Source organism: Branchiostoma floridae, chromosome 13 (assembly GCF_000003815.2).
Source record: "Branchiostoma floridae strain S238N-H82 chromosome 13, Bfl_VNyyK, whole genome shotgun sequence".
Lineage (NCBI taxonomy): Eukaryota > Metazoa > Chordata > Leptocardii > Amphioxiformes > Branchiostomatidae > Branchiostoma > Branchiostoma floridae.
Window position 1 is genome coordinate 2542273 of NC_049991.1, and position 11155 is coordinate 2553427.

The window sequence follows — 11155 nt, forward strand, 5'->3', positions numbered from 1 at the left end:
GTGGTAAGTACAGCCTTTGTACGAACTCGTAGGGAATCCCACGGATTTTGGAGCACGCAGACACGCCGCAGAACTTAACGTGCAGGCAAAACTTTGTGTGCCATCGGGCTGCGGATTAGCCCCTCGTACGTGCCAGTACGGGCGACGAGCCTGCCCTGTACAGCCTGAACGTTTTCAGAAATACGTGGCGGACGTGGCCCCCCAAAAAATGTACGGACAAATTGCACGTACGGCGGGTTGTGCCCTAAGCTCAACGTATACACTGCTACGTGCCTAGTTGTTTTGTTCTTCAAGCAAGTAGCACCCACAGCCGTCTTATACCAATCATCTGAGCACGCTGAAAATAACACATATAAAGTCTACTTTCTCAAAGTTTAAACTCAACTGCCTCAACATGTATTAAACTGCCTGAACATTTGTATTGAACGGACACAAAATAACGGACGCAATGAAAAACGTTGAGGTCATTTCTCAAAAGAACGCTTTATTGGTAACTTTCTCCGCGCTAAGCATCACATTTTCTTAAAGAGCACCAAATCAAATCGTTTTAGAAAGAACGCTTTATTGAAAACTTTCTCTCGAGACAAGCACTACTTTTTCCTCGTGAACACCAAATCCAAGTATATTCCTGATAAACCAAAATTAACACTACCAACACTACACAGTTTTAGACATAGAGAGAACTTCATTGCACGACATTTGTACATGGTTCAATGTATGGCAACAACTATTACACAAAGTACAAAATAGGTGTATAGAATAAGACTTAACATCCTAATCAACATAACAAGAAGGGCTAACACAAGTAGAAGTAGTCTGACTAAAATGGCAACGTTATAACTGAAAAGAACGCTTTATTGAAAACGCATTCTCGGGGTTGAACACCAACTTTCTACTTTACTACATGAACACCAAAAGAAAGTATAATCTTGATAAATCAACATCAACACCATAAATGGCTACACAGTTTTAGATATATACCACGTGCAAAACAAAGCCTTATAGAAGTAATCTGGCTAAATGCCAACGTTATAACTGAAAAGAACGCTTTACTAAAAACGCATTCTCGGGGTTGAACACCAACTTTTCTTACTACATGAACACTAAAACAAAGTATATTCATGATAAATTAGCATTATAACGCCATAAAAGGTTACACAGTTATAGATATGTACCATGGGCAGAACAAATCCAATACGTCATAAAGATAGTCTGACTGAAATGGCCACGTTATTACTGAAAAGAACGCTTTATTGAAAACGTTCTCTCGGCGTAAGCACCGCCTTATCCTTCTGAACAACAAATCCAAGTACATGTATATTCCTGATGAATCACCATTAACATCACAAAACACTACACAATTACTTTATAGATGTTCATGAGCCGAGTTGTACAGGACGTGAGATGTGCTGTCCTTACTCTAAGACTGTCAATAAACTGGGTTATAAATGACATTGGATGTGCTGTCCTTACTGTCGGGCTGTCCGTAAGCTGGGTTGTAAATGACATTGGTTGTGCTGTCCTTACTCTCGGGCTGTCCATGTGCTGGGTTGTGCAGCGCGTGAGGCGTGCTGTCCTTACTCTCGGACTGTCAATGAACTGGGTTGTACAGGGCATTGAATGTGCTGTCCTTACTCTCGTGCTGTCAATGAACTGGGTTGTACAGGACGTAAGATGTGCTGTCCCTACTATCAGGCTGTCCACTAGCTGAGTTGTCCTTGCTCTCAAATTGTCAATGAACTAAGTTGTACTGGACGTTGGATGTGCTGTCCACACTCTCGTGCTGTCCATGAGCTGGGTTGTACATGACGTTGGATGTGCTGTCCACACTCTCGTGCTGTCCATGAGCTGGGCTGTACATGACGTTGGATGTGCTGTCCACACTCTCGTGCTGTCCATGAGCTGGGTTGTACATGACGTTGGATGTGCTGTCCTTACTCTCGTGCTGTCCATTAGCTGGGTTGTACAGAACGTTGGATGTGCTGTCCACACTCTCGTGCTGACCATGAGCTGTGTTGTACAGTACGTGAGATGTGCTGTCCTTACTCTCGTGCTGTCCATTAGCTGGGTTGTACAGGACGTCGGATGTGCTGCGCTTATTTCCCCCTTCTTCCTTCACATATTTTGGCTCTGTGGCTGCATCTGTTGGTGGTGACTGATCCTCTGGTTGGGCGACAGGTTCATCAACGATTGCCGCTTGTTGTCCGGTGATGTTTTCCTGTTGAGTAGACCTTGCCTCTGTGTGGCCTCCTGTAGCCTGTGGTGTGTCGGCACATCCTGCCCCATACAGGGGGATCTTACAGCTCTCGTCTTGCCCTACATCTTCCTTGTACGCCACTGCATATGGCTTGATGTCATACTCTTGCCCGTAGTCCTCATCGTAGGCTACTGCATATGGCCTGATGTCAGACTCTGGCCCTTGGTCCTCATCGTAGGCCACTGCATATGGCTGGATAGTCTCGCTGTCTACGGGTGACTGGGCAGGGGAGGGTTGACTGCCTGTTGGTGAGTTATTGTCAGATCCTTGCAGTCCAGCGGAGTCGGAGTAGACAACTGCGTACGGTTCTATGTTTTGGCTTCCTTCTGATTCTTCCTCGTCCGTTCCAGTAGGTTGGTCGCCATCGGCAAGACCTGCGCCGCACCAGCGCTTGCAGATGAGAAGGACACCTACCGACGCGAACACGAGGAGGAGGGGCAGAACAACAGCAACAATCATGGCCATGGTATAGGTGCTGTTGTCAGCCTTGTTGATGATAGGGCTCCCCCATAGAATAACCACGCGGTCTACCTCTGTTGTGTACTGAGAGACTGGTACGTCATTTGTGTATGGCGATTCTCTGTCCTCGTTCGTAGGACTGTTCTTGTTGTATGATGGAATCGCGATGGACACGTTGGGGCTCGGAATGGGTACGTTGCCATGTTTAGGACTTGAGCTGGACACTTCTGTGGTGTAGCCGATGCCCCCATGTGATCCCTCCGTGTTGGTCTGGCACACATTCTGCATAAGGGAGGTGAGGACAGTTCCTTGAAGGTGTTCAGGTGATTGACATTTCAGGTCGTACCGATGACTTATCTGCAGTAGGTGTGGCAGGTGGCAGACGAACCATGTCAGGTTCTCGTCACATCGCAATTCGTTGTCGTTCACCTGAACATGCAGATGCTCCAGGTGCAGTACATTGCTATTGATGGTGGCGATGTGGTTCTGGTTTAGGTGTGTAACCTTCAAAGCTTTGGGCTGCAGGAGGGCCTCAACGGGCACGGAGGTCAGTTGGTTCTGGTGCAACTTTAGGACTGAGATACACGGCAAGCCACGAAATGCATACGGTGATATGCTAGAGATAGCGTTCTTGTTGAGATACAAGAGTTTTAGTCTTTCAAGCCCAATGAAAGTATCAGGTTCTGAGGGTATACAGAAAATGAAAATTGTATTAATTTCTAGAAAAGAAGACCTTCACAACAAAAAGTATATATCTTTACATTTGCATCATTTGACAAAAGAAGCAAGAATGTACATGTACATACGCAAGGTAAAAAGTTGAAAGGTATCGTGTTCATGATATGATCGCACATTTATGGCTTTGGCACCAGGTCGGCTTAATGCGATCAGGTCACGAATACCAACGGCACCGACATTTTCTGCGATCAAAACCCCCTTACTATTTGTTTTTGCTGACCAGTGCGTTCTTTTTCTTTCTTCCTCCTAGCAGAAAAAGGTTTACAGAAAAGGCGGACTGTGCGCCAGACCTGGCAACCTGGGCACTGTATCTGTATCTGTGCTATCTGGGCTGTCTACCTTGACTGGCTATCACGTCAAGTTACTCAGACACCCCCATTCATATATTCATAGCCCCAAATCTTTTTTCACCGGCACACACTACTTTGGGGTGAACCTAATGGTATAGCATTGTCTGCGAGTAGCTTGACACAATGCTAGAAGGAAAACATTCTGCATTTTTTGCAAAAATGTTGCCTTTCTAGTATGAGAAATATGAGAATTTTCAAATTCAAGTCCTGATTCTGAAGCAAGGTATCAAGATTGAAATCACTTTTGTTCACTTCTATCTTTACGTTATGTCCACCGAATGACAAATCCACGGAGGTAATAAAGGATCTCCAAGTTGACATTTTCAAGAGAAAACAATCCATTTCAACTCACCCAGCCTGGAGATGCGATTCTCCACAATGGAAAGTCTCCATACAGAGTGCAGACCTCTGAAAGCCCCCGGCTCTATGGCGGAAACGTTTGACTTTTCAATCCTCAGACCCTGAAGGCTCGAGATGTTTGGAAACGACCATTCCAGGATAATAGGGGAGCGTAGATGCTTGATAAAGATTGTATGAGTTCCTTCTTGGAAACCAGTAGGCACTGCGTCCATACAAAAGTAGGAGTTGTACGTTTTTCCTTCGTGCCCCACCCAACTACAGCGGGAATTCTCAAGGTTAAATACTGGGCAGTGACAATCAAACTGTAATCCACGATGACCGATCCCACAGCTGTTCGGGCATCTTTGAGCTGGTGCGGGCATGACATGTAGATGTGTTGAGACAATGGCCAGTAGGAACAAAACGAGCACCTCGCTTCGCAGCATTCTGGCCACCGACTGAGCTTTGCTGGCTTTCTTTTCCCGTGTCGTTTCAACTGTAACGTGAATATACATCAAACACTTTGGTATTCATCAGTGGGGTACGATTGCTAACCAATTGTAATTTTGTTGGTACAAATTTGTCTATAGGAAGGTGCCTTCTAACATCATTGGTAAGGCCATGCTGATTTGAGTACATGGATGACATCGATGAATAGAAAAAACAAACGTTGGCCAAAAAAGTTGCCATCATTATGAAATCTAAGTGGTCAGAAAGGTTAAACAAATGTCAGAGCACAACGAGTATGGTATACGAACAAGAGATGCTTCAATTTTTGTGCCTTCATGTGTTCTTCTTTCACATTGGGCTGATTTGTACGAATTGAATTCTTTATTTTTCGAAAATTGATGCGCGTGAGGATGTCATCCGTACAATCAATTCAACATCGCCTTAGGAGAAATTTGAAAGTCATTTCAGGCACCACCTACGCATGGACGGAAATTGTTTCTCTAGGTTTCTCCATGCGTCATTTTGATTAAGTCCGAATATGCATTGTGTACTTCCCTTATCATAAGTGAGGAACAATTGCCAATGTCTGAAAACAATTGTCTGAAAACGTTGCCGAGCATTTTTTTGAGGAAATATCATTGGTAGAGGGAAGGTGTCAAAGTTTGTTTCGTGCACCACCTACAAATCACCCGGACTCCAGGAAGAATAGTGACATATCAGTCACTAATGGAGATCTGTATAACCAAATCAAACCAAACCAAACCAAAAACCTACGCATGAAGAGAAATCGTTTCATTTTTCCTCCCTGTATAGGAAAATTCAATATATTGTTTTTGGTGGTGTTTTTTCCCCTGTACATGAAACAAGGTAAAGGTCAAGAAGAAACGATATGTAAGGCCACAGCAAGTACATTTTATGGATGACATCTTCTACAAATTTCAAAAATAATGAGATACTCAGATAGCGAAAAAAGAGATGGGTAACAAAAACAAGATAAAATATGAACCAAGAATTCTTACAACCCAAAACATGGCATCACAACCAACAAGGCATTCATTCCTGTATTTTAGAGTAGTAAAAATTTCAATAGTGTGGTAGACGTGTATCACTTCACTCATGGCTTCCATATTAGTGCCACTATCCAACTAGTTTCACTTCTGCAATTACATACACAATCTTGTATTAGTTTACAACACAGTCTATTTGACCATGTCCGAGGAAGAAAAAAAATTGTGCCAGTACTGTGAATTTGAATACTTTCGCGGTCGTTTTATTTTCTCATTTTTTTTTTCTGTGACCTCTTCTCGATTTCATGACACTGAATATGTGACTCTAATCTACTGTTGCATTTACGATAACGGCCCCGAGTCAGTAGGTAGGCAGGGATACTTTTTCCCTCAGTTTTGTCGCTTCAATTCTTGTTTCAACGTTTATGTTATCTTTTTTGAAAATCCAGCCAACGTTTTTTTTAATATTATCAACTAAACTTGGCAAAAAAATGTTTGGAATATCAATTTTGGTTGACCATATCTCCGTTGTTTCTGCATGAATTTCAATGTATTACATATAAAGAGAAGTAAAGCGTATGTGATTTTCTTTTCTATAGTATCAAACTCATTGTGATTTTAAACTCAAGGAATCGATTGAAAGCACTGAACGGAGCTAGAATAGGATGTATTTCAGGCTGGCCAAACAAATGGAACCACCATCCCGTTTCCGGACGTGTCCTTGTATTTTTTCTTCCAGCGTACGTTCCATCGATGACGTCACGCAACAGGAAACAAAATTCGACCGACGATTTTTTGAGATCTAGAAGGACATTTACGGCCAGAACACAGACGGCGTTAGTTCCCTCGTTCGTTGTGCGATTTTTGGAGATCGACCAATGTTCGCAGACCTGTCGCCCGAGTCACGTCCAATGTAAAACAAGATACTTTTGCAGGCGAAAGATACGCTCCAACTCACTGGCGAGTTTGGAATTCGGCGACCCTCTAACAACGATCAACAAATTCTGCCGATGTTTCTTGACGCCGACTTAAACAACACTGGGCAATGCATAATAAAGAATAACTTTATTGCACGACAATTGTACATGATGCAATGTGTGGCAGCAACTATTACACAAAGTACAAAATAGAGGCATAGGATAAAGCTTAACAACCTAGTATATAATTATGTTGTTAGGTGGAATTTACTACCTCGGTATACATGTAGATATTTACCATACCTTTAGACTAGAAGGAATAGATTACACATAGTCAATGGTAGGAATATCCTGTTGGAGATAGGTTTTTATAGGAAAGGTGAATACATACAACGAAATGTGTGTTGTGTGCTAATTAGGACCTAATTTGATAGATTAATGCTAATTAGGAGGTTTTCCTTTACGGTAAATGCTACGGATGACATATAGGAGATGAAGGCACCTTTAGAAAAAGTGCATACAGCAGAATTTGTTTTATGCTAATGAATTCCTAATTTGGATAATTAATGCAGAATCTTCATACATCTTTTGTGGTGATAGGAATTTCCTATTGGAGTTACAGGTTGCGCTAGGAAAGGTGAATACAACGCCACATGTCTTATGCTATTAAGGACCTTATTTTCATAATTGATGCTAATTATGACGTTTTCTCTTACGTAAATTTTACGGGTGTCACATTTAAGGTGGGGTATGTTCAGGAAAGGTGCTGACTGAAATCACACACAAAGCCACGTACGGGGCTTCTGTACTTTCAAAATCCATTTAGTTCATTTCAACTGAAATACACATAAACCAGAAGTTGTTTTAGATTCCTGCTTGTTCTTTTTGTGCCACTTAAGTTTGATATTTTGTCTGAAGCTTTGAGTATTTTGCAAACAAAGCATTAAGACTTTTTTTTCTTTTCAGAACTCTAGAGTTTTAGTAAATTTCGGTTTTTGATGGGTATGACTGGCCATGCTGCTGGCGTAGACAGCTGCTGTCCATTGTCCATCAGTCGTTCTCCTTATAGCACTTAAAGTCCGCTTGTCTGACCATCGGGCTTTAGATGAGCTGGATTGTACAGGGCGTGAGATGTGCTGTCCATACTCTCGTGCTGCCCATGAGCTGGATTGTACAGGACGTCGGATGTGCTGTCCATACTCTCGTGCTGCCCATGAGCTGGATTGTACAGGACGTCGGATGTGCTGTCCACACTCTCGTGCTGTCCATGAGCTGGGTTGTACTGGACGTTGGATGTGCTGTCCACACTCTCGTGCTGTCCATGAGCTGGATTGTACTGGACGTTGGATGTGCTGTCCTTACTCTCGTGCTGTCCATGAGCTGGGTTGTATAGGACGTGAGATGTGCTGTCCATACTCTCGTGCTGTCCATAAGCTGGGTTTTACATGACGTTAGATGTGCTGTCCTTACTCTCGGACTGTCCATTAGCTGGGCTGTACAGGGTGGTGGATGTGCTGTCCTTACTCTCGTGCTGTACATGAACTGGGTTGTACAGGACGTTGGATGTGCTGTCCTTACTCTCGTGCTGTCCATGAGCTGAGTTGTACTGGACGTTGGATGTGCTGTCCACACTCTCGTGCTGTCCAGGAGCTGGGTTGTACAGAACGTCGGATGTGCTGCGCTTATTTCCCCCTACTCCCTTCACATATTCTGACGCTGTTTCTCCATCTGTTGGTGGCGACTGATCCCATGGTTCGGCGACAGGTTCATCAACGTTTGCCGCCTGTTCGGTGATGTTTTCCAGTTGTGTAGCCCCTGCCTCTGTGTGGCCTCCTGCAGCCTGTGGTGTGTCGGGACGCTCTGCTCTATACAGCGGGATCTTACAGCTGTCGTCTTGCCCTACATCTTCCTTGTAGGCCACTGCATATGGCTTGATGCCATACTCTTGCCCTTGGTCCTCATCGTAGGCCACTGCATATGGCCTGATGTCAGACTCTGGCCCTTGGTCCTCATCGTAGGCCACTGCATATGGCTGGATAGTTTCACTGTCTACAGGTGACTGGGCAGGGGTGGGTTGACTGCCTGTTGATGAGTTATTGTCGCATCCTTGCACTTCAGCAGAGACTGAGTAGACAACTGCGTACGGCTCGATGTTTTGGCTTTCTTCTGATTCTTCCTCGTTCGTTCCAGTAGGTTGATCTGCGCCGCGCCAAGGTTTACAGATGAGAAGGACACCTACCGATGCGAAGACAAGTAGGAGGGGCAGAAAAACACCAATCATAGCCAGGGTATGAGTGCTGATGCCAGAGTTGTTGTTGACCGGGTTCCCCCATAGAATAACCACGTGGTCTCCCTCTGTTGTGTGCTGAGAGACTGGTACATCATTTGTGTACGGAGACTCTGTGTCCTCGTTCATAGGACTGGTCTTGTAGTATGGACTCGAGATGGACATGTGGCTCGGACTTGGGGTGGACACGTTGTCATGTTGTGGACTTACGATAGACACGTTTTTGGTGTAGCCGATGCCCCCATGTGAACTATCCGTGCAAAAATAGTGCAAAAGGGAGGTGATGACAACTCCTTGAAGGTGTTCAGGTGATTGACACTTCAGGTCGTTTTGCTGACTGATGTGGTGCAGGTGCTGCAGGTGGCAGATGAACCACGTCAGGTTCTCATCACATCGCAATTCGTTGTCGTCCAGCTGAACTCGCAGGTGCTTCAGGTGCAGAACGTTGCTATCAATGGTGGCGATGTGGTTTTGGTTTAGGGTTGTAAGCTTTAAAGATTTGTGCTGCAATAGGGCCTCAACGGGCACGGTAGTCAGTAGGTTTTCGGCCAATTGTATGTCTATTATTCGAGACAGGCCACGGAATGCATACGGCGATATGCTTGAGATGGCGTTCTTGTTGAGATACAAGAATTCTAGTCTTTCAAGCCCATTGAAAGTATCAGGCTCTGAGGGTAAATAGAAAATATTGCATTAATTTCTTGGAAAAATAGATGTTCACAAAACAATTACATATCTTAACATTTGTGTCATTAACAAGAATGTACATATGTGCATACATGCACGCAGCATAAAAGGTTCCTAAACGTAATTTCGGTTGATCACATGTTTATGCATATTCTATAAATCGCATTGATCTTTATACTAAATTCCACAATGGTGCAGAAAGCTATTAGGACATTTCAGAAAGCTAGAATGCACAGAAGGACTAAAATATCCATGTACCGTGTGTCATAAGATACATTTCAAGACACAAGTCGTGGAGTGTAATTGATTTTTATACACTGTAACCTTTATCCGTGTGGTAACCTATATCCGTTGCATATAAAATAGCATATTTGGGGATTATTAAGTCGAAGGAAGCCAGTTTTACATTGCAATATTTTAAAGATGTTGACATTTGAACCCACGTACGTCTTTGACCTGAAATCTCTAAATACCCAGTTTTTTAATAACAACGAATCTAGGTTACCTCACGGATTAAGGTGAATCAACGTTATCATTGAAAAGCTTTTAAACTGCCTATGTCCTTTACAAAGGCTTAGCGTGTTTGATGTGATCCTATATTCGTGACTTTAGCACAAGGGGTCGGCTTAACCCTTAAACTGCCAGAGTTTCAGCCCTATAAAATGCTATCAGTGCCAGGGTTGGCCGCTGACCTCCAAAAAGAAACCCCCAAACAAGGCCAAAGTCCCTAACTTCCGGGGTTCGTGCGCTACACGCGCGCAAAGCTGCTACTTCGGGGGAGTACGTTATCCCGGATGTATCCGGGCATGGCACACAGGACATGTATAGGTGTGCCGAATATATCCGGTTTTGGTGTGGATCAAGTCACAAATACCCGTTTTTGAGATTAGCGTTATGAAAATTTGAGATTCAAGCTCTGATTCTAAAGCAAGGTAGCAAGACGGAAATGACTGCAATGCAGAAATGTTCGCGGTGGTTTTATGTTCGCAGTTTTCGCGGTGGCCACTCCACCGCGAATTTAAAACCACAGCAAACATATTTCCATGGCAGTAAGAGACTACAGTGCATGATGCCGTGAACTTAAAACCACCGTGAAATTAAATCCCCGCGATTTTAAAAATGCATTTACAGTAATTTCTGTGCCCCTAGATTTTTAGGTTATGTCTGCCAAATGACCCATTCACAGAGGTAATAAAAGAACTCCAAGTTAAGATTTTCAAGAAGCAATTATCAGGATCCCTTTCAACTCACCCAGTCTAGCGATGCGGTTGTCCTCCAAGGCAAGTGTGCTTAGAGACGGCAGACCTCGGAAAGCCCCCGGCTGTATGGTGGAAACGTTGGACTTTTCAATCCTCAGACTCTGAAGGCTGGAGAGGTTTGGAAAAGACCCTTCCAGGAGGATAGGTGAGCGTAGATGCTGGATATATATTAATTGAGTTCCTTCTTGGAAACCCGTAGGCACGGCATCGATACACGAGTAGGACCTGTGCATTTTTCCTCCATGTCCCACCCAGCTACAGTAGGACTTCTCACCGCTGTTGTCAAATATTGGACAGTGGCAATCAAACTTCTGTAGACCACGACCAACGGTTCTACAGATGTCTGGACATCTTTGAGCTGGTGTGGGCATGACATGTCGATGTGTGGAGCTGGAGACCAGAAAG